This window comes from Ursus americanus, chromosome 11 (genome assembly GCF_024610735.1).
Source record: "Ursus americanus isolate L20-20 chromosome 11, mUrsAme1.1.p, whole genome shotgun sequence".
NCBI classification, from domain to species: domain Eukaryota; kingdom Metazoa; phylum Chordata; class Mammalia; order Carnivora; family Ursidae; genus Ursus; species Ursus americanus.
In genome coordinates this window covers 37,103,361-37,128,069 of record NC_142137.1, presented here as the reverse complement: position 1 = coordinate 37,128,069, position 24,709 = coordinate 37,103,361, and the positions used below count along the sequence as shown (strand labels likewise).

Below are 24,709 nucleotides of genomic sequence, written 5' to 3'. Positions count from 1 at the left end.
ATTCAGATCTGTATGTGTGTGTACTTCAATGCAATTTGACCATGTGTAGCTGCCTGTAGTTTCTACCATAATAAGATTAGAACTGTACAATTACCACAAGGCTCCCTCATGCTACCCTCTTTATAGCTACAACCCCAACCCCTAACTCCTGGCAATCACTAATCTGCCCTTCAACTCTATTATTTTGTTATTTCATAATGCTATATAAATGGAATTAAATAGTATGTAACCTTTTAAAATTGCCTTTTTAAAAACTCAGTGTAATTCCCTTGAGATTCATTGAAGTTAGTGCAACAATTGATTTTTGCGCTTAACGTTATATGTTAATCTACGTTAATACATACAGATCAATCATATATATTTACACGCATATATACACAATACATATATTTACAAAAGCACAGTATGCCATTGTATAGATGAATCATAATTTATTTAGCTAGGTACTTACTTCTTATTTTGACATTTGGGTTGTTTCCTAGGTATTATTTTTAATAGCACAACAATGGTTAATAGATAATTTGTATATATATTTGCTTACTTGTGTTAAAGTATCTATAGCACAAGTTCTTAGAGTTACAAAGGATGCTGTCTACATTTTTTTAAAAGATTTATTTATTTATTTATTTTAGGGGCTGGAGAGGCAGAGAGAGAGAGAGGGAAAGAGTCTTAAGAAGACTCTGTGCTCAGTGAGGAGCCCGACTCAGGGATCAATGGGCTTGCTCTCATGACCCTGAGATCATAACTGGAGCCAATACCAGGAATGATCGTTCAACCAACTGCACCACCCTGGCACCCCACCTTTTACATTTTTTGATAGAAATAGCTCTCCAAACACTGAAGTACTTTTTGCTGTTAAGGAATTAGAGTGCCTATTTCCCCACGTTTTTATTAACACCTTTAAATTTTGTCTTTGTTTATCTGCTGGATTAAAAATTGTATTTCACTGTTTAAATCAATATACTTTTGATTGTGAGTAAAGATAAGCCCATTTTAAAAATACTATTGGTTGTTTGTATTTCACTTATGAGAAAGAAATGTGAACATATATTCAGGGAACAATGAGCAAGCAGTTTGTCTGGAGCTAAGTCTTTGGGGATTAGAGATGTAGGGGTCAGATTGTGACAAAAGAATGTGGAATTAAGTCTAAAGACTGATGAATTATTGAACAGTTTGTGAAAAGTCAGTATATAGTGTCAAAATCGGGAAACTAGAAATGGGAATTCACTTAAGGTATTACTGTGGTACTTCAGAGTCTAAAATAATGAGGGCCTATGCTAGGCATGATAGTAGTCCTGAAAATATTGACGGGAGGGACATTTTCAAGGAAGAATCAACAGGAGATACTCACTGAACAGATTCTACAAGAGAGTAAACTCCAGATTGATATTGTGATCTAGTGTGTGTGTGTGTGTGTGTGTGTGTGTGTGTAAAATGATATACTTTATAGAAGAAAGAAGATTTGGATGGTAAGGACTGGGTGGAGGTATTTTATTTTAGACATTATAATTGAAATACGCAAATATTATTTGTAGTGCTGACAATGTGCTGGCACTGCAGACATACTTTTATATATCGTGATGCTGTAAGTACTTTAAGATTACTGGTATTTTGTACTATATCTAAAATAATTGGAATTTTGGAGAGGGTGATGGGGAAAAAAGGTAAGATATAGTTGTCATGGATTAAATAAGATAGGAGAAAGCTAAGGGTTCCCAAGTCAGGCAGGCCTAGGTTTCAGTTCTGATTTCGCATCTTTTTAGTTTTCTGATCTTGGGCAATGTTTAACTCCTACACTTAGTAGTCTTTTCTCTAAAACAGAAATACAGTTGACCCTTTGAACTGCAATGTCCACTTACACGTGGTTTTTAAAATACGTTTTGTCGTTGTTGTTTTGCGTGAAAAGCTTTATTTCCATTTGGTCCAGGGCCTGAAAGAGGGCTCCAAGGTGGTTAAAAAGCTGTCCAGTCGCTGAAGGGAGAGGCTCAGGCAGAAGCCCTAACACCAGGGGAATGCCAGGGGCGTCCCTCAAGGCCCCGCTGGGCTCTGGAGGCTTCTAATTCCTGCTTGCCGGTGAGCCTTTGGAGAGAGACTGGCCCGGGCCAGCCTGCGGAGGAGCGCGTGGTGGTCGCCATCTTCCTGATGCTTTTCGTCTCTCATCCGGGAAGTGACTCTTCAGGAAGTCGGGGGTGGGGTCTGGCTGCCTCGGCAGGAGCCACGGCGTGCAGATCCAAACCGCTTGGGGTTAGGTTCTTGTCCAGGACTGTGAAGGCGGCCGGGCGTCTGCTCGTCTTGGGGCGGGTTCTCGTCCAGGACCACGACGGCTGCCAGGCGTCCGCTCGTCTTGGGGCGGCTTCTGCACACCCGCCCTTGAACAGGCGCGGTCCGAGCTGGTTTTGCATCTTCGGGAGAGCTGGGAGGCCTCCCGCTTCTCCTCAGTGAACTCCAGAGGAAGCAGCGGGCGTCTTCCAGAGCCACATCGCCACGTTGCAGAGGCCCAGAGAGAGGTAGGTGTAGGAGCCCCGCAGATGCGTGTTGTCGCTGGAATAATTCCCATGAATCTGGGGCTCATGGTTGATGGCAATGAGGAGCTAAGCGCAAAAAAACAACCCCCCCCCAAACTCCCTCCCAAATCAAAAAACCCCAACAAATAAACAAAAACAATCAACAAAACAAAACAACAACAACAACAAAAAACAGCGTTGGCTGGTCCTGGAGGCAGGGGATGGCTGCGACGACGATGGCTCTGAAGGTTGCAACTGGAGAAGAGGTTGGAGGGTGGTCCGAGGCTGGAAGAAGGGGTTTGCTCAGGTTTGTTCCATCCAAACACTGTTAAAGCAAGAGACGGATGTGTGGGCCCACATGTTGCACTGCCTATATGTGGATTTTTTACAATACAGTACAGTAAATGAATTTTCCTTAATGATTTTCTTAGTAACATTTACGTTTATGTAGCTTAATTTGAGAATAACAGTATATAATACATATAACATATAAAATGTGTTAATCCTTTATGTTATTGGTAAGTCTTCCTATCAACAGTAGTCTATTGGCAAATTTTTGGGGAGTCAAAAGTTATGCATGGATTTTTGTCTGCATGCGGTGAGTGCCCCTAACCCCGGTGTTGTTAAAGGGTCAACTGTAATAATAGTGATAGTAATTATCTCAAAGAACTGGTACGTCAAATGAAATAGTCTGTGTAAGAGTGCTCAACATCGGTCCTTGCATGTAGTAAACACTCAGTATTTTAATTATTATGTGTATGATTATAATTATGATTGGACACAATTGTGTAAGTGTTTTCAGTTGTATCCCTCTAATTTCCTCGGAAGAGGATTTTGGTTGTGCTCAACTTAGCTTCCTTGCCTTTACCACCTTTCAAAGGAATTCTGACATTTCCAGAAAGGATGTTACATTTTTGTATTGTCAAGTGAGGACAGTAGGTGCAGATATGGAAAGGAAAAAGTCAGTGGGCTGATCCATAGGGAGAGGAGTCATGGATGTTCCAGATGTCATCTCTTAGGAAGTCAGTCTATGGCAAAGCTTTGGGAACATCAGGTAAAGGAAAATGAAGAGAGAATCAAGAGTGAGAGGAGGCAGAAAAAAAAATCTTGAATTAAGAAACCAGGGGTTTGGGGCTGAGAGTTTCTGGAAATCTGGTGGGAGCAGGGGAATTGAGAAGGAGAAAGGGATTCTATTGTATTGTTGTGGGCATGCATTTGGATCTTCTTTTCATGTTCTTTGATGGATTAAAGTAAAATATTTAAGCCAGAAATTTATATTCTGTTGTACGCTGTATCCCACTAATGTTACTGGTAGTGCTGCCAGGCAGGAGACCTTCCTCCATGCCCTTTCATTTGTGTACTATTAACTCAGAACATCGCTTTGGCACATAGTATGTAGTAAGTAAGTGCTTGTAAAGCTGAAAGAGTAGTGATATCAGGCTGAGCTCTGCTTTCTCATTTTTTTTTTTTTAACAGCAACACCATCATTTTTCAAATTCCTCCCTGCCACCCAAAATAAAATGTTTGGTGTCATTTGTGAAGTTTTCTTCCTTTTATCAGTCTTTTACCAATCTATCACCCGGTCCCATCTGTGCTTATTCAGTACACTTTTTCTTTAATCCAGCTATGATAATGCTGTTCCAGAGGTCACACTCAAATATCTACTTGGGTTAGGAGGGTAACAGCGCTGCCTGGTGTGAAGCAATAGGGTGTTGGTTGGGCTTTTAGAGCCAGAGTTTGGGGTTTGGAGAAGAGCAGTATATAACATCAATCTGAATCTTTCCTTTGAATTCTGATTCAATTGAGATAGACAAAGAAGTCTAGCCGAGGAGGATCTAAATGTTAGTTTTCTTATTGCCAGAATTGTTAGGACACTTGGGTATGTGGCAAAGATACTGAACTCCATCAATAGTGAATCCCATAAATAGACAGACTTTCCCACCCACAGGCCTGTCTGGATTCTGGCAGGCCTCCTCCCCTGGGGCAGAGTTGTAACATTTCAGTTGTGTTAAGGATAGAGGATAATGTGTACTCTCCGCAGGCAAATTGTTCCCATGAAGAAGGAGGGGTGGGGAAGGATCTCAGCTCTGCTTGATTTCAGCTCTGCTTTTTGGTTCCTGTTCCCAAATTCATCAATGAATATACGGAGTTTCCTGTTACCTCTATTTGCCAAATTCCATGGAGTTACTGTTTTTGTTGCTTTTAACCCATTGTGTTTAGCTAATAAGCCTTCTGTGGTCAGTCAGGAGTGTGGCTCTCCTTTCTAGGAGACCAGATAAACTTTTGAGACAGCTTCCCTTTCACGAGCCACTCCCTTCTTACCAATTGCTGTGCCTCCTACCACGATAGTTATTGGTGTAGATTTAGCATCTAGAAGGCTCTGAAATAAATTGGACCAGTGCACTAATTAAAGTAACATTTTTAACCAAGGCTGACCCTAATGTCCAAAATCGCTTATCAGTTTTGCAATAAGATCGAATGCAAACATTAAGACACTTTAGTAATAAACTGCCATCAGCACAAAGATGTCCCAAATTTGAACATAAATGTCTTCTAATTAGAATATTTCAGGGAGATTCCAAAGACTTGAAGTCTCAAATCAAATTATATTGCTAAAATTTAATTAAAATCGAAGGACTTTAAGTCTTCTGAAATTTCGAATTCTCTTTCTCTGGTGCCTGGGTAGAGTTAGGTTCTTTTAGTTTCTGTGGTCAGTTTTTCACTAAAATACAGGTATTTACTTATGTTACTTACCTCTTTCATACCATTGCCTTTAAAAAAATGTCCAAAGATTTAATAGAACAAAAGTTAAACTGAGCACCAACCCCACACCCACCTAATTTAGAAAACAGGCCAATTCCAATCTCGCAGAGCAGAAATCCCAATGAAAGTGTGTTCTCAGGACCCAGTAGTATTTGAGAGAAAGAAGTTAGGTGGAGGTATTTTTCTCGGTTCAGACTTTCTGTGCTTCCCATCCATGATTACAGTTCTTTCAGATCTATGATCAGGGAACTTGAAAGCCTGAGATCTCTCCTAGCAAGAGTTAATTTTGGCACTATCCCAAGACCAGAATTAGGGAGGGAAAGCTATCCATGTACTGTGCACTTATTTCCTCTAAGCTTAGCAATTATGGTGGTGGCAACTTGGGCCCATGGGTCTCATCCTGAGGTGTTTTTCTTTTCCTTTTGCATAGTTATAGCCTTTCAATTTCCAATTTAGTTTTTCTCTTTGAATCGGGTGCTTCTGGCACTCCAGAGCTTAATGAGCGTGGACTCTGTCTAGAGACATAGTTATCCAATATCTTGTGAGCAGGCATTTCTTAGCTCTGTACCTGTTCTTTCCTTTTAATATGAAGTGCCTAATACCAGGAACTTGCTGTAGGGAAGTTTTTCCTTAGCACCTGCCTGAGAGTCACTCTAATAGATTCCTGAACTGAAGTTCCTTTTGGTAATTCTGAAAACTGTGTCCCTAGGGGCCTGCTCTTTAAGGCATTGTTCTTGGTTTTTAAATGTTCCGGATCTTGAGTAGCATTATTTTCTCCCACATCGTTTTCTGTAGCTGTAGGATATTTGTTTCTAGCTTCACTTTTCTCTCCTGTTCTGTTAAATCTTCAGAGAAGCTCAATTGAATTTTTAATCAGCTTCTTAAAATGTTTCCTTTCCTTCTTTTAGCACCATTTGCTTGCTCTAAATGCTTTTTTCCCCCCTTTAATTTATTCTTTGTATTTCTACCCTATTTCTGCAGATTATGTGTAGATGCTGACAGTGGGATAATGGGATTCTGGGACAATCAAAACCTTTGCTTGTCAAATATATCTTGTGCAATTTATACATTTTGAGTTGAATAATCCCACTTGGGAGATATTCTCCCATCTGGCCAACATCTAACTCAGACCCTACCTGCTTTTGTTCTGTCTGGCTCCACCGTACTAGGCTCCATCTTTGCTTTGCCATCCCTTGGAGTCCTAGTTTCACCCACATTTCAGGCTTGCACTTTCAGGGCACAGTATCACTCTGAAGCTCAGTAATTGTTGTATTTTTATGATGATCCTGACTTTCTCCCCTCAAATCTATGCAGATTTTTATTTTAACAACTTAGTATTGCTGTCCTAAGCTTAAGGGGTTGTTCCCCAACTACTTTGACAATGGACTCTACATCTGCAGCTTGAGAAGCCACCTTTTTTTTTTTGTTTTAAAGATTTTATTTATTTATTTGACAGAGAGAGACAGCCAGGGAGAGAGGGAACACAAGCTGGGGGAGTGGGAGAGGAAGAAGCAGGCTCCTAGCAGAGAAGCCTGATGTGGGACTCGATCCCAGAACGCTGGGATCACTCCCTGAGCCGAAGGCAGACGCTTAAGGACTGTGCCACCCAGGGGCCCTGAGAAGCCACCTTTTGATAGTTTCCAGGGTCCTGGTCTCCTTAGGGGAATCTTTTTTTTGTTGTTGTTGTTTTTTGTTTTTTGATATTTTACCTCTGTCTTCTCTCAGATGTTGTTGGGCCTTAGTAGCCATTAGATCTCTCTGTTTCTCCTTTTTTATCTTTTCCTAATGCATTCTTTAACAGCAAGCAATCCTGGATGCTGGATGAATTTTTTTTTTCTTTTTATGTTTCTATTGTGGCCTTTAGAATATTGTTTCCTCCATTGCATTTGTCTATCCTATTTTTCTGTATTTCAATTTTCACTGGTGAAGATGTGTCTCTTCCTCCAGTTTAGTCTCTTCTTTTATTTGTGTCCAATTTTCCACCAGAAAAATGAGTTTGAAGAGGCAAATTCGAGTCAGATTTAGAGGGCCTTGAATATAAATCCTATTCTGTGGATTAATGTGGCTGCATATTAGAATTACCTGGGGAACTTTAAAAAATTCATGTTCAGACCTGCGGGCACCTCAGTCATGGAGCAGTCTTTGGCGGTCTCTTCTGCCAGTGGGCTCAGTGGCCTAGTGTCCCTGTTCCCGCCACCTGTGATCATGCCCCGAAGCCTGTGGGGGTGGGAGTGGGGGTGGGTGGGGTCACCGCCAAGGTTTTCACTAGTCCACAAGTGACAACAGGGCAGCCATCCCCTCCAGCGGCTCACTCATGCCCCACCACGACTATTACTGGCACCTCCTGGGTTCCACTTCCAGTAACAGCCCCTGCGCAAGTGGAGTCCCCTGGGGAGGCCATCCTTCACCACCCTGTCTCCTCAAGGCCCACTGGGGTCACTGGTGGGCAAGCTTCTCTTTGGGGAAGTCCACTCTCCCGTTCATGGCTACGGTGTTGGAGTCCCCAGAACGCTTGGAATCTTTCCGCCACCAGCGGCCCGGTCACCTGTGACTTGGCTCTGGAAGCCGTGAGGAAGTGGCCAGGTGGCCTGCCTGGCAAAGCCAACACCAGGCCCCAATTCTGAGTGTCTACCACCTGGCTTCAGGAGGCGCTAGGCTCGCCTGAGCTCCTCCTCTCCACCACCCCTGCCCTGCCTGTAGACCAGGCAGGCTGCAGCAAGCAGAAGCAGTTGGGCTCTTTTGTACTGAAACAGCAAAATACCAAAAGAAGTTGAGAGAGCTCCATTCTTTACTATTCAAGCTACATGCAAGCCTTCCTGACACCCTGTAACCATGTGTTGTACCAAGAGGGAAATAAACTCCAAGCAGGCAGTAAAACAGAACAAAATAAAACAAAACAACAACAAACAATGTTGAAGGCTAACTGTCAGAGATTCTGAGTTAATTGATATGATGGAGACTGGACATGGGTGTTTTTAAATTCTAATTCTCAAGAACTGTGAAGGGTTTGAAATTTTACTGATAGCTAAAAAGTTAGTTTCAAGGACGCTGGTATAAAATATGAGCTTTCTTTGTCAGAGATGAAGGACAGTTTATTACTCATAGAATATCAGAAGCCAGAGTATCAGCATTTTTTTTTTCTGATTCATTGAGTCCTAATTCCTGTAGGGTGAAACAAATAATATCTGTACACATAGTAGGTTTCATGATAGGAGAGGATCCATGAGTTTAGGGGACCAGAATATTCTATACTGGAAAGTAGCATGCCTCCCTTTTGCTCCAGAGGGAGAGACACTTATCTATCTTCTACATAAACATCCTTGAAAATAATAATCTAAAACAAGGGGCAGTCAGAGCTTTGTTTCATACAATGAGCAAAATGTGATACGCCTGTGGAAAACTGACTCCCAAAAGAGTTGAGACTGCTTCTGTAGACAAAGGGGAATCCTAAAATTCTTTTAAGCAGGTAAATAAAGGAAGTGCTTTAAAAAATACAGAGATTTTTACCAGGAAAGAATTAAAGTAGAGTAACAACTTAGAAACTATTATACTAATTCAGGCAAAAGTTGAAAAAGGCTTTGGCCAGATGGTGGTGGAAGACAGGGATTGAAATTTTAAAGAAAAATTGATAAGCCGGTTATTGATTATATACAAGGGGAGAAAGATAGTGACAGTAGAAAACAATTTTCTCTTTGGAAAAGTTAATTTTTATTTCTTTAATAGATAAAGGGCTGTTCAGGTTATCAATTTCTTCTTGAGTAAGATTTGGTAGTTTCTATTTTTTAAGGAATTTATCCATTTCATCTAACTTGTTGAATTTATAAGCATAAAGTTGTTCATTAGCCAGACAGATGTATAAAACTGATTGTGCTTTGGTTTTAAACCAATGAAAATATAAAAGATTTCTCTTCTCACTAATACTCTTCTTCTTTCCTTTTTTTCTCTTCTTCTTTCTCCTTCTTTCTTGTCTTCCCACATCTCTGGAGGAGTAGCATGGCATAGGGAAAAGTGCCTTCAACTTTGGAATTATTCAGACTTCCCATCAGCAATTATTTGTTGAACACCTGTGTTCTTGGCACTGTTTTGGAGCTGAGGGTACATTAGTGAATTATCTAGTCTGCTCTTATTGAGATAATATTCAAGTAAATGAAGAAATTATTTGATCTCTGAACTCCAGTTTCCTCATTTCTAACGTGGAACTTTCCTAAAATCGGGGTATTGTTACTTAATGAGGTAGTGAATGTTAAGTTCCTGGCACATAATATGTACTCATGAAATTTTACCTATTATTATCATCATTATATTCTTTTTGGTCTGTAACTAAGCTTTTGCATTTTTTTTTTTGAAATTTGCTGAATTCCAGGTAGACTGGCCAGAAGTCTGAAGTTCCTTGGCAACATATATAGTTGTACGCTGCTCATTAGTTGCTTTTTTTTTTTTTTTTAAGATTTTATTTATTCATTATTCATTTGAGAGAGAGAGCACAAGTGGAGGGGAGAGGCATTTTTCTTTTGAATGTATGAAAAACACATTTCCCTCTCTTTACCTCACTGCACGCATGGTCTTTTTGCCTCATTTGTCACCTATGTGACTTTGACAATGTTTCCAGTGTCTATAGGTAATGTACTTGGTAGGATAGCCAGAAACCAGGGACAAACTACAGAATTTCTCTTTTGAGCCAGGGAATTTTATATGTGGTTTCTATCCTGTGGTACATTCAAACCAAAGGGTGTTGTGAACATGAGGAGAAGGCACAGGAAGAGGCTAGTATGTTGCAGATTTTTCTTTATTCGTCTGTATTAATTTCATTTTATAATAGCAATATGAATGCCAAATAAAATAATTTCTGTTGATTTATGCAGTTCTTGTGAATCACTTTGCTTTTGGTGTAGGGCCCTACAACAGCTACCTGCGGTATGATTGTGATAACCACTCAGAAATGTGCTGCCTAGCAGGCTGCCATGCTTAAATAATCTAGTTTTGTTATTTCACTCAGCAGTAATGTGGCTTTGAGGGAGATTACTCCAGTGCCAAACACTCTTTTCTAAAGTAAAGCAGAGTTCAGAGTCTTAAAGGAGTAGACATCTCACTTTAAGAGGCTTCTGGTTATTGAATGTTATGTGGATTATTGCTCCCTCTGTATGATAAAGGAGCAACCAACACTTTTATTCTCTTACTGTAATCGGAAAGTGATTTTAGATTGAAAGTATATTTGAAGACTTTTTCTAAAATTGTCATGTGTGACTGAGGTTTTTGGTAACCAAATATATGACTCTATTTGGAACTAATGCATATAGCTAACTTTTGGGTTTTCGGAGGGACCACGAAGATTATTCAAGCTAGATTGTTCACTTGATGACAACTTGATTTCAGTAAGGTCAATAATGCCTTTCTCTGTGCTAGTTAGTGTCACACAGAAACACATACTGTTCCTTGGCCGCAGACTTTATTCAGGTCTCTGGTTAGCTTGTCAAAAATTGAATATTGGAGCAAATACATTTATTAATGGAAATCAACTTGAAGTTACTTCTTGTGATAGTTCTTTGGAATTTCATCTGTGAAATCATCTTATCACCAAGCTATCCCTTCCAGTAGGGAAATGTGGTAGCAAATAAGAGAGCAAGTAAAGACCTATTCAGTATACCTATTCAGTGAGGCACTGAATAGGTTGGGGAGTTTTCTACATTACTTAGAAGAGTTTATTTGTTGTATGTGCATCAGTGATATTTTAATAAAGAAATAATCACAATGTTTTCACAAGGTAGCCTGTTAAAATAATTATGTAAGTATTTTCTCTGTAGCTATCAGTAAGTGCAATTAAATGAGCTTATAAAATCTTTTTAGTAAATGCAGTACTTCACCGTCTAATTCACATATTTGGTTGATCATGCACAGTTACTAGCAGTAGCGCAGTGCTATAGAGAGAGAATAGGTTTTGGTGTTGGAAAAATTTGGGTTTGAATTCTCATTTCCCCATTAGCCCACTGTCTGAGCCATGAGTCTTTTACAAATAGAAAATCAATAATATATACTTCCTAAGATTGCTGTAAATATTGTATTTTATGCCCTCAGCATCAAAATGGGGACATAGTAGTTGTTCAATAAATTGGGTTACTTTTCCTTCTGAGATTTTCAGTAGTGTAGCAAGGGGGTTTGACCTATGCTTGGGCTTTTTGCCATTACCATGAATGTTTGTGAGATTAAAACTGTAAGAAATAAGATCATCTATGCTTCTGTAACTTACTGATGGAGAGAACATCTAACAGAAACAGTAGTTTCGAATGTCGGATGTAAATGTGAAATATCTTCTTATTTTCATTAGCTCAGAAGTCTATACCCATTTTCCTCAAAGCAAAGCAAAGTGAACAACTCTTCATTTTGTTAATTTTATTAAAAACCTTGTTATTTTTATCTTTTTATTTTATTTAAAGATGCATATACAAAAAGATTTTAAACAAAAAGAGTACTCACTCAGTGTAACTGAGAAACCAAGCAAGCCTCAGCTTTATCTCTGTTGATATATTTCTGTTGAGGGCTTGGGAGGTTAGATATTCAAATTTTCATTCTTCCTGTCTCATTATTTATGCCTAGTCTTCTTTGGGATTGCTATAGAAAATAGCAAACGGAGAGGACAAGAATACATTGACCTGGATTCTGAATCCTCATTCTCTCCTGCAAAACATTTTTTTTCACCATCTCTTCATTTAGTTCCATGTGAAGCATCCAATAAGTGCTTTGCACAAAAACCATGATGGCTTTGAAGTGCTTAATTTAGTGTTTTGGTTTTTAGTGGGGAAGGACAAAATTCATGTGGGTTGTTGCTGGAACAAGATGTGCATTTGAGACTTGGGAATTCCACAGTGATTTTTATCTTTTTTTTTTTCTTTTTTGTAATAACTATCAGAGTTGGGATATTGCATTTGTGCTGTCTGTTCAATTTATCTTTAAAAGGAATTGAAATTTATACACAAAATGAGTTTTCAGCTTGTTAGAGCATCAATGTTGGTGATTTAGAATATGGAATTATTTGTTTGAAATCGTAATAAATCAGTGCTTTACAATCTAATTAGTTCTGTGCTCCTGGGAAATCTTAAAGTTCTAACTTCTTGTAAGAACAGCATGAAACTTCTTGATGATAGGAGCTACCCAAGAACATTACTAAGGTGACAGTGTATTTGAGCTGTATCTATTTTTTCATTTTGATAGTTACTCAGGGTCATTTAGATTCCTTATGTCCTTCAGATTGATAATATGTTATTTCTCAGTTGTTTGAATTTAATTTTTTTTAGTGAGTTACTTCAGTAGCTATTATATTTCACCCTAGGAGTATCTCCATTTTTCATATGAAAATGAATTATCTGTATCTTGTGGATGAAGCTTAGTAAGAAAATAGGAAGAGGCACGGATGATAGGATGATATATATGTATGCTAATGATCAAAATACAACTATTGTTAAATTTGATTTCAGCACTGGGACCACAGCTAAGGAATAAAGAAACTTGTGGTAAACGAAACCTCGAGCTAGAAGATATAACATTTGGCTTCTCGTCTTAAATCTGCCACCTCTCTGGGCTCAGTTTCCTTATCTGTAAAATTACTGTGTGTTCCACAAGATTTTTCCCCCCACTTTAACATTATGATCTTGGTTTGATACTAGTATCATTAAACTACCTGGTGGAAATAAGCCCAGAAACATCCGTAGCTACAAAAGATTTAGTTTGAAATGCTACTAGAAACTAGGATGGAAAACAAGAGTCAAGGTGTATTTGCATGTGGAAGTCAGATACCCTGGTAGGACTCAGGACATATGACCAGGGACAACGTAGGCCAGAGGTTTCAGAGTCTGAGAAGTCTGAACCTATGGGACTCACAAGAGCCGTAAGTGTAGGACAAGTGAATGGAAGGGTAGAAGTAAGGCAGTAGCTCCAAGAAAACTAACAGTTGAGGTCACACTTTGCCTCTCCAATCCCAACTATACTCCCTGTTCAGGCAGTATTCAAATCCAATTATGTCTGGTTTAGGAACTGAAGAAAGAGAAAGTACAGTAGGAATATATTGCTGATGTAAACTGAATCTAGGTAAGGAAGAAGGCAGATTTACATATGTAAATCAAATCAGTTTTCTCTTTCACTTATGATTTTTAGTAGAAAACACTTTCTTATATGTCATTGACTTTAGTTATGACTTGATATCTAAGGTGATATAGTGTGAACCATACTTCATAATTTTCCTGTGATGATCACCTAATTTTTAAATAGCACTGTTGATTGAATCACATAAATGTTTTGAACCTCCACATTTCTCAAACTAGGAATATAGACTAGAAATTTGACATCTCCACAAAAATGGAAGGATTCCTTCTCACCGAGTTTTCTTTTTTCTGGATCTATAGGTGTGCAAGAGGTAACAGACAATATAGATAGGATTTTACAAGTAAAAATTGAAAGCAAAGGATCCAGTTCCTAGGCAAAAAGAGATTGAAATACTTATTAGACATGTTCACTTGAAGATCATGCCATCATCCCATCTTCTGAACTCCCCCTCTCTCCTACTCGGCAGCCTCTTTTATATTTCTTATTTATTTCAGTCATCTAAACCTAAAACTAAAAAAAAAAAGAAAAAAAAATCAACCTTTCTCTTTTTCTCTGTCTGGCTTTTTGTAGCCAGGCAGTTTCTAAGCCCTATTGATTCTCCATCTAAAATGTATCTAATTTCTAACTTTTTTCCACTCCTGTTGCCATCCTAATCAGCTAATCAGCTCCCTACCCACACTCCCCAAGCTGCCATTGCCTTTTTTTTTTTTTTTTTTAAGATTTTTCATTTATTTATGAGAGAGAGAGAGAGAGAGTGAGGGCATGCCAGAGAGCACAAGTGGAGGGGGGGGGGCTGCTTTTCCCTCTCCCTCCCCTCCTGCCCCCACTGAGCAGAAAGCCTGACATGGGGCTTGATCCCAGAGCCCTGAGATCATGATCTGAGCCAAAGTCAGGCACTTAACCTCAGACACTTAGCCATCTGAGCCACTCAGGTACCCCTGCCACTGCCTTCTTAACTTATCCTCACTATATTCTAATTCACTTGTAACTTCCACACATCCCTTTATTTTCTCATTCTGAATTTTATGTTTTGATAAATTCTTATGATAAATAAACTGCATTTGTAAGCAGGCATGGTACTTAGTTAATTTATCTATATTTTATAAATCTAACTACATCTACAATCTAAATATGTAACTACTATAAAAGTTTGGTCCACAATAATCAGCATAACCACACTAAACAAATATGCTCTCTTAGCATCCTGTACAGTCCTCCATTTGTGAACCAGGCATCTTGGGGCTAAAGGTTACATATCCCTGTTCTAATCCATTTGAGTGAAATACTAACTCCATTATGTCGAGGGAGATCACGTAATATATTGTTCACACTGGAACAATTTGGACAATGAAAGGGGGGATATCAGTAATTTTAATTAAGCTTGGACAAGGGTGTAAACTGGGACTGTCCCAGGCAAAGTGGGAAGTAAGATCATTCTAGTCATGTTGCTCCCTTCTATAACTTCAGTGTCTTCCACCACCTATGATTAGAACTAAATCTTTTTTAACTTGGCATTCAGGAACTTCATATTAACTCTGTGTCTTTGTGATGGGTGAATTCACTGATCCTGTCACATTCTTTGCTTAAACTTTTCTACCCTTGCACCTTTGCTTATGTTACCCTCTTCCTGGAATGTGATTCCCACACCACTTCACCTGATTAATACCTACACAACTTTTAAAATAGAGTTTATCTCTCCAATTTCCCATGAAGCTCCCCTACTTTAGTTATTGTGATTAACTACTCTTCTCTCTGAACTCTTAAGTACTGGTTGATCACTTGGCCCATGCATGCAATCTTGTACTGATAAAGATTTTTAGGTTTAATTATCTGATATCTTTCAAATGGATTTCAGGTTCCCCCAAGGCACCTTTCCTATCTTATACTTCTTTTTCGTGCTTTAGGGTCTTCTTTTATCCTCTCTTCCCACTGTTATTATCTAGAAACTGGTTACCCTCCAAGGAGCTCTGGAGGTGATGTCAAAGTGAAGGAAGGGATTCTAGAGGCCAGAGGCTGAAGGAAGAGTCTTCATGTGAGATGAGAAATATGGAGGCTGGAAAGGTAGACAAAACTACAGACTTCATGCACCAGTAGCTAATAGAAGAGGTTGGAGTGGGGTGTCATGAAAGGTGGGTCATGGAAAAGAGAGAAAGAGAGGTTGGGAACATCGTGGGAGAAGTTGGGGGGCATGGCAGCAGTAGAATCCTGAACATAGTCTAGACTTGGAAATTTGGTTTCAAAATGGTCTGCAGTCTAGGAGCACTGGCATCACCTGGGAGCTTATTAGAAACATAATCCATAGGCTCCACTCTAGACCTGCTGAGTCAGAAGCTTCCTATTAAGATCCCTAGGAGATTCCTTTGAGAAGCACTGGCCTGCAACATCCACTTGTCTTTGCACACAGATTTTATCGTGTGGCTATGTCCTGGTGCATGAGTTGATCTCTCTGAGTTGAATATTGAGGGGTGACACTCAGGATATACAGTAATAAAGATGGGTAAATTAAGAGCTGGTTTGAAATCTAATTTATTTTCCTGTTGGTTTCCTAGTGCTTTAAATGGCAGTGTAGTCTGTCAAACTTTCACAAAGGTGGGGTGAAGGAGATTTGAGCTCTGTGTGTATTAGAATAATATTTTTCAGATAACAAACTGTGCCTTAATAAGAATTGGGTGGAGGAGAATAATTGAAATAATCTAATTATAGAAGAACCAGAGTTTTCAAGTGTCTGTTCATGTCGTTAGGATCTGTAAGGTTTTTGACCTCAAATATCTTCTTGCCAGTTTTAAGTGCTTCAGGACAGGAAAACAGTTGGCCATCTGGTTTTACTAAACACTGTCTCACGTACAAGGACAAAATGTATTACTTGGAGCAGCTGAGAAGTGCACTGTTGGAAGAATTTAGGACACTTCTCTATACAAACTATTTCTCAAGGATGAAGAGCTTGGCCTGTATCAAAAGTTAAAGGAATTTCTGTTGGGTGTACTTCTGATTCTTTCTTCATATGTTTCAGTTTTCTGTAGATGGTGTCAAAAATAAGCATTTATTTAACTAGAGAAGGTATCTCACAGTATGAGCTACACGTAGCCACTTGCCCACCCTTCCTTTAATGGAATAGAAAACTTTCCTATCTAAATCTTTGTTAAGAGAATTCTGTTACATATTTTTCTTGTTATTTTCATTATCAAATTAGAGATAACACTTGGCTAGTTAGAATTCTGTTTAAGAAAAAAATAAAATCACATATTGAAAAAGATAAATGATAAACCTCTGATAAAACATTAACTATATTGTTCTGTAGAAAAAAAGGCAACATAACAGAAAATAACAGAATTCTGTATATTGTCATAAACACATTATTTTCACCATAGATGTAATAAGCTCAAACACAAAAACCTCTCAACATTACTAACTTTATACTTTTACACTAATTTTATACTACGTATACTTTATACTTACTCACGATTTGATCTAACTTGTCTCCAGGAGACGTTATTTTTTTCAGTGTTCCTTGTGCATAGGGTGCTTTGTCAAAGAATGCTTTGATCACAGTTAACAGTAACACAAAAATACAAGATCAAAACTATGAATTTATATTTAGGGAGGATAGAGTCAAACAGATGTCAGCTAGCATATATATTTGTTCAGGCACAGGCAAGATTACTCAGCAAATATTTAGTAGATTGTGTTTCTTGATTTTTTGTATTTGTTTGTTTAATAATTTACTCTTGAGGCAGCATTATACAGGCATTTGTCAAAATATGAACCATTGCAATATATTAATAAGTTACTAAATTTTATATATAATGTAGCAAGAGGAGCAGGATATTTAAACTGGGAATCAAGAGAAACGGTGAAAAATGGTAACCTGATGTCCCCCAATTCACTAAGATTGGAATAGATTATTTGTGGAGAATTTTTTTTTTTCAAAGATTTTATTTATTTATTTGACAGAGATAGAGACAGCCAGCGAGAGAGGGAACACAAGCAGGGGGAATGGGAGAGGAAGAAGCAGGCTCTTAGAGGAGGAGCCTGATGTGGGGCTCGATCCCACAACGCCGGGATCACGCCCTGAGCCGAAGGCAGACGCTTAACCTCTGTGCCACCCAGGCACCCCTTATTTGTGGAGAATTTTTGATTTCAAGAACTTCTTACACTTGTAATTCTCTTTAGATAATTTATTTTAAGCCAGAGTTAATGAAATAAAGAGGTAACAAAAACCAAAACATTTACAAAACCAAACATGTTGCATCTATACAGCCTAAAGCTTGTGTAGAGTGGGATCACACATATCATTTCCTCTGGTGCCTCCCATCCCTGCTGTTTGTACCTGGGGTGCCCACCTTAACTTCTTTGAGGTTTCCTTGTTATGTGTCAGGCCATTCTCAAGGAGCCGTGCAAGTTAAGGAATGCACACTCCTTGCATAAGTGGGACCATTCTTACTTTGCCCATGGATCTTATGCCTCCTTGATAGGGCAGTGTGCAGAAGGCAGGAGTGTGGTCAACATTATTGCGTTATTGTAAGATGTGTTGTTCTGCATTCATACTATCACATTCTGACTAGTAAATTTAACATGACCAGTATATTAATTGTTGTTTACATTTCCTGCATACTCTGGATAAAACTTTCCTTTGGTGGTCTTGTGCACTTATAGTTTGAGAAGAAGATTAGCAATCTTTGGGAGAATCACTGGAAGCCAGTATCTAGGCAGCACGAGGGATAATTCAGCATCATGAATAATGGTGCAACCAGCATTAAGGAACCTCAGAGACAAGAAGATACGGTGGCTTCAGTACAAATGGGCTCCAAAGAACTATGGCATTGTGATGATTACATAGTCTCACAGTGAAAGATATTTGACAATAAAGAACAGAAAGAGAAGGTTCTTAGACCTGAACAGGAAAAGGTGGCAAATGGACATTGTGAAGAATCTTCACAAGAACTGATTTGACATTAAACAAATAAGTACCTCTTTTCTACCTATTATTCCAAATCAGTATGAATAAGTTACTAATCTTCATAAGGACCATCAATTTTGTAATGTATTTTAAAATCAAATTGATCGTATAGGTAGGGGCTCTGCAAAAATATTTTGCTCTGGGCCTTGCACTCCCTAGAGTAGCCCCCAGTTGCATAAGTACTTTTAATTATAATTTCAGGTTTCGTTGCTGAAGTTTTGATAAGTTCATTTTAACACTGAAGAGAGACTGATGAATAAAACAAAAATGAGAAAGGTCGACTTTACTGAACTTCCTTTACAGCACTTTTTAGCCAGAGTTGGGCTTTGGAGTTAGAGTTGGAACTTGAAATGAAGACATAAGTGGAATAGAGCCTTAACTTGGCTATTTTTGTGTGACCCTTGGCAAGGGTCTTACTGCAGCAGGTCTGTTAATTCATCTCTAAAATGGAATGATCACAGCATCTTTTTTCATAAGGTTGTATATAAAGATAGAATAGAATAATTTTGTAAGTAATTAGCATAATGTTTGGCACATAGTAAAAATTCAATTCTGGTTAGATATTTTTGCATATTTTTATTAAACAGAGAGGGCTAATGCAGCAAGATTGAATGCTTAAGATCATGTATGATTAATCAGTAATCTATTTTTATTATTTCTTACCAGAAAGCTAGATATTTGATTTTATATTTTGCCTGAAAAAAAAAATAAGGTTGGTCCTAATCTTCAGTAAGTCCACGTTCAATATTATGTTTTATTTACTATTTTATGCAGACTCATCCTTGGGGTTGACACATTAGTATAATTTCCCAAGGTATTGACTGATATTTTTTAAAAAAGATTTAAAAAATTTATTTATTTGAGGGAGAGAGAGAGAGTGAGGACCAGCTAGGGGAGGGGCAGAGGGAGAAAGAGAGGGACAAGCTGACTCCCTGCTGCGTGGAGCCCTATGACCTGAGCTGAAGTCAGACGCTTAACTGACTGAGCCAGCCAGACGTCCATCAACTGATATTCTTGAACTGCAGGTAGTGACTCCAGAGGTAGTGGGAAAGTAGAAAGAGGTTTTCTGTCTTCCACTCTTCTCAAATATTTCAGGCTTATTTGAATGAAATCAGCACTAAATGAGTTCCACTCTCTCATTCAGTTCATGTTTCTTGTAATGGATATTTGCCTCATTTTTTTTTTAAGGGGCTGGAGGGCTGACCAACATCTGATGTCCCTTCTTATATTCTTGAAATTTCCCTATAATTAGTCTTGGAGTGAGGCAGAGCTCATCTTGCATAAGATAGAGGCCGAGAATGCTTGATGTTTGCTTTCCCAGGGTTCCTTTCATCTAGAATCTTAGCACATAACCTACATTCTACCAATCAGACAAATGTGTCCTCCTCCAGCTTTGAATAAGAAGTTATTTTTAAAAAAGATTTTATTTGAGAGAGAGAGAGAGAGAGCTCACAAGCAGGTGGAGGGGCAGAGGAAAAGGGAGAAGCAGACTTTCACTGAGCAGGGAGCCTGATGTGGGACTCGATCCCAGACCCTGAGACTGTGACCTGAGTGAAGGCAGACACTTAACGGACTGAGTCACCCAGGCATTCCAGAAGTTCTTGATTCAAAAGAGCAGACCCTGGAGAGAATCCATTTTGGTGATGGGTGGTGGCAGCAGTAGTGGCAGTAATACCAAGTTTTTAGGGCCAGCAAAAGCAGTGGCAGAGCAGCCCATAGCGTTCAGCATTCAGTAGGAGGAAGCAGCAGTGACTTCTCTGGATTGATTTTGTGGAATGGCTTGGCCATGGTTCCTTGCCCTCATTTGCACCCGTTCTTTAACTCATAGAATTGTGAGTAACCTTTTCACTTTTCAGTAAATTCTCTTTTTTCTAAAATCATGTTGTTTGAAATTATAAACCCTGATTGAAGAGTGTCCTGTGTCCCTCTGTTTATTCTACTTTGTTTTTATGCTGTAGCTCTTCCCTGATTTTCTTTCCCTTTAAGGCCTCCTTTGATGCCCCTCTTATCCTGACCTCCCTTTGTCTTCTTCTCTGATATCCCCTTCTAGTGGGAGATGGGAACAGACGGTGTTATAAGCCTTGGTGTCACACATTTTACATCGAGAACTAGCCCTGCTGCTACCTGGTTGTGACCATTTCTTGCATCTAGGTCATTGAATGATGTGTGAAGCAGAAGCCACTATATCTGAATAGATAAAGCTTATCCACAGGTTTTGTGATGTTGTTTCATTTACATTCTGTGACAGTTTCATTACTTGCTATGGGGAAATTTTGCCATGCAAATGGTGTGCATCTATTTTTAGGTCATTTTCTTCATTGTACTGTTTCATGGTGCAGCTTCAGTTGTTTAGAGAGATGCAGTCCTAGCATCCTTTAATTTTATTGACATTTCCCCCCCACCCTCGCCTGAAAATTTCTGGGAAATTAAATATTGTTAATGTAAGCAGCCTAACTCCTGATGCTTTCAATTTCAGTACTTGTACTGGTTTGTTCCAACCAAAATTCTAACTAATTTAGAATTATGGAAAAGTTATTATGCTGACATTTAAACTCATTTGGTGGTAAATGTGGTAAAGCTCTCTTTAAATACCATGAGGAAGAATAGTAGTAACAAAAATCATTTTATGGGTTTTCAGTTATTTTTTTCTAAAGCAGTAATGAACACTGAAAAACAGAATATCACCTTTAAAGTCAGACCGTAGGCAGTTAGTTTTAGTAGTAAATCTTGTTCTAAACCCAGCCAAACAATTGCTTTCTTTTTATTTATTTAGTTATATATATTTTTGTAACAATTTGTGTTCTTTTGAAATCCAGTTGCAGAGTTAGTAATGTATACTATGTTGTCATATGGAGAAATCATGGACTTCTAGAATAAAGAGACCGGTTGGAGTAGTTATACAGCTCACAGCTCGAAAATGAAGTAGCAACTCAGGGAGAAAGCTTCACTCAAATATTATTATTATTATTTTTTTTGTTAAAGTCATGATATTATATAGTCCATTAGAGTTGGCTCTTTAGTTACCCGGTGAAAAACATGATGAGGAGGGTATATTTGTTTTCTGTTACTGCTGTAACTAATGAACACAAATTTGGGGGCTTAAGACAACACAAATTATTATCTTGCAGTTCTTGTAGAGTGGAAGTCTGGCACAAGTCACGGGGCTAAAATCAAGTTGTTAGTTGGGCTACGTTTCTGTCTGGAGGCTCTAGGGCAAAATCTGTTTCCTTGCCTTTTTTAGTTTTTAGAGACTGTTCACATTCCTTAGATCCTGGCTTCCATCCTCCATCTTCCAAGCCAGCAATACGGTATCTCCATAACAAGTCTTTAAGAGTCGCATCTTTGACTCTGAGTTATGCTTCTATTTTTAAGAAATCTTGTGATTACATTAGATCCACCTGGATAATCTCCCAATTTTAAGGTCAGCTGATGAACAAACTTAATCCATCTGCAAACTTAATTCCCCTTTGCCATATAACGTAACATTTCACAGGCTCCAGGGATTAGGACACAGGCATCTTTGGGGATGTACCTACCATAGCGGGAGATGATGATATGTAGCTATGAGAAAATAGGTGGAAATGCTAGAGCCACATAAGTCTAATTCTTTGGGGGAACCCTAGAAATCCAGTGAAGATGGCCCAGGGTCCTGCTCTACAAAGTCTGCTCCATGGGGCAGCGCTTGGGCATCACCTGGAGCTTGGGAAAGAGCAGACTCTTGGGCCCTACCTCAGACCTCCAGATCCCGGACTTACAGTTCAGCAAGATCCTCCGGTGAGATTCATATGCATATTAACATGTGCAAAGCAAGGTTCTAGGAGAGGGGCTCTCTTTTCTTCCTTCAACTGGAGAAGCTTCAGTTGTATCTGCTTCAGTTACTGGACTACTGCTAAGTTTTCCCTTGAAGACTTTGAAAGGGAACTGAAAGGAGTTTGAAAGTCACTGCTGTTCGGGAGGCAGAGGGTCCTCCTTTCAGTCATTGCTGCTCTTACTCTAAGTCCATTATTGACCTCCTGCTTCCATGAGAATCAGAATTTTCTTTGGAGGGGGAAGGGTGGGAGAAGAAAAGTGACAGAAATTGTAGATTGTTTAATTTTCAGAAAATGAAAAGAAGGGTATTGAGAAGATCAGACATCAAACGATAATCTCAGTCCCTAGCAAAAGTATAGAATGGAGTAGTAAAAAAATTGTGAGTACTTTGGAGAATTTTTGGAGACTTGCGATATCACAAGGCTTCAAAATGAATTCACTGAGAACACGGCATAAAAAATTTTATGTTCTTTTGTAGGAGGGTTGATAATATGGCAAGCCAGGAGATATGTGCACAACATACCTTAATTTTCCTTTGTGAATCAATTGATCAAATGCAAGGCGAATGATAGAAGTGATAAATTCTGGGGCACCTGGGTGGCTCAGTCGGTTAAGCATCTGACTCTTGGTTTCAGCTCAGGTCATGATCTCAACATGAAATTGAGCCCTGAGTTGGGCTCCGTGATCAGTGCGGAGTCTGCTTGTCCCTCTCCTTCTGCCCCTCCCTCCGTGTGCGCTCTCTCTCATAAATAAATGAAATCTTAAAAAAAAAAAAGAAGTGATAAAATCTTATCTGGTTAAAAACATCATATCTAGGTGTGTTGCATGAAATTTACAGAGAGAAGAGAGGTAGAAGCCTCACCATAGGTATCTGTCCTTCACTGTGCTACTCACTTTTATAAAAGACACCTAAGAAGATGAGAGAGCCAAGTTTCTTTTCCTCCTAATCTTTGCTTTAAAGGAATAGCAAATAGAGTATACAGTTTTGATAACCAGAATTAAAACTCTCATTCCTAAAGCAAATGCTGTGGTTAAAGTCACAGTGAACTTCATCAGTGTTTAAGGTCAGTTTCTGTACATATCAGTAGACAGAGGTGATCTGCTTGGAGAGACACAAATTCAGGAGAGCTAGGATTTTAAGTGATCATATGCTTCCCATGAGCTAATAGTTCAGTGCAGCCAAATGAGGGCAGGGACTGCTTGATTTTGAATCCCCAAGGCCTAGCTTAAACCAAGCACTTAGTAGGTACTTGGTAAATGTTTGCTGAATGTGTAATTATTGAATTATAGAAAAGCTAGCCTTATGTTTGGTTGCAGTAATAGATAGAGTCTATAGTGTAAGGTGATTAATTCCTAAAATATTACATATGCTTCTGGATACCATGTTTTTCGACTCACAGTGACAGAGTACTATGCAGGAGAAAAAACTGGAAACTTGAAGAAAAAATGAAAACTGTGTCTTATGGGGAATGTTATAGTGGAACAAAGAAGAAAAGGGGAAGATTTTAAACAGGCATTATTTTAAAATCCTTATGTAAACATGAGGACAGGCTTGTTATTCTAATAGGCTGGTAAAGAGCAAATGTAAGCAAGCTACAAAGCTGCGAGTTGTAGTTTAATATAAGAATTTTCTAACCAACTAGGCTGTTGACTGATGGAATGGGCCTCCTTTGACAGTGAGGCATTCCCTATCATTGGAGGCTAAATGACCATTGGTCAGGTAGACTGGATAAAGGAGTCTTCATGGCATAGAATGATTCCTCGAAAAGATTTCTGATTCTCAAGCTCTTTAGGGCATGGGCTGCAGATTTTTGTTTTTAATCTATCCTATTCAGGAAATGTTTATTGACTTGGCATTTATTAGCTTTTAAGGAGTTAATATCTCTTCAGTTTGCTTCTATAAATTTGAATGAGACAAAGTAAGAGAAGATAAGGGGACCAGGGTGTAAAGAATTGGAAGGAACAGGACTCCTCAAGTCATTTAGGAGATCCAGGAATTTCTAGTTAACTCCTAGTTGCTAAATTTCTATGCCGTCCTCTTATTTAGTTTCTCTCCTGTAGTGAATAAATGAAAAATTTAGAGATGCTAATGAAGCAGAATTTCTCTGGGTTTCTTTTAATTTTTAGTAATCACAGATTTGTATGATTGGAAAACATGTTGTTCAGTCATTCACTCATATCTCTTACTTTGAGGAATAAAAAACATTTAAGACGTATCCCCTAAAACATGGGGACCCAAAACTACCCTTGTAATAGAAAAGTAAATATTTTAAATTCATAGATATAAGGATCACTGTCATTAGAAGTGTTCTGTTGTTATTCAAGGACATGCTTTACTTTTGATGTGACATGATAATTAAAATATTACCTCTGAAACAGAATGATTTCCTGAAGGAGACATGTGGATTCAGAGACTGGCAACTGTGATGGTGGTATTCTAAGACCCTCAAGGAGTGGAGCAATAGTGACAAAAATCTCTTGAAAGGAGATAAGAAATAATGGGGTCAAGGTTTTCTAGGTACATTGCAATCTCTAATCACCTTCATATTAAATCAAAGAGTAAAGGTTTCGTACCACAATC

The 24,709-nt window shown here is 38.7% G+C and overlaps 1 pseudogene; it reads left to right on the top strand.

The window, feature by feature from the left end:
• The first annotated feature begins 2,740 nt into the window (after nucleotides 1-2,740).
• Nucleotides 2,741-7,891, top strand: LOC148109267 (pancreatic progenitor cell differentiation and proliferation factor pseudogene; annotated as a pseudogene).
• The last annotated feature ends 16,818 nt before the right edge of the window (nucleotides 7,892-24,709 follow it).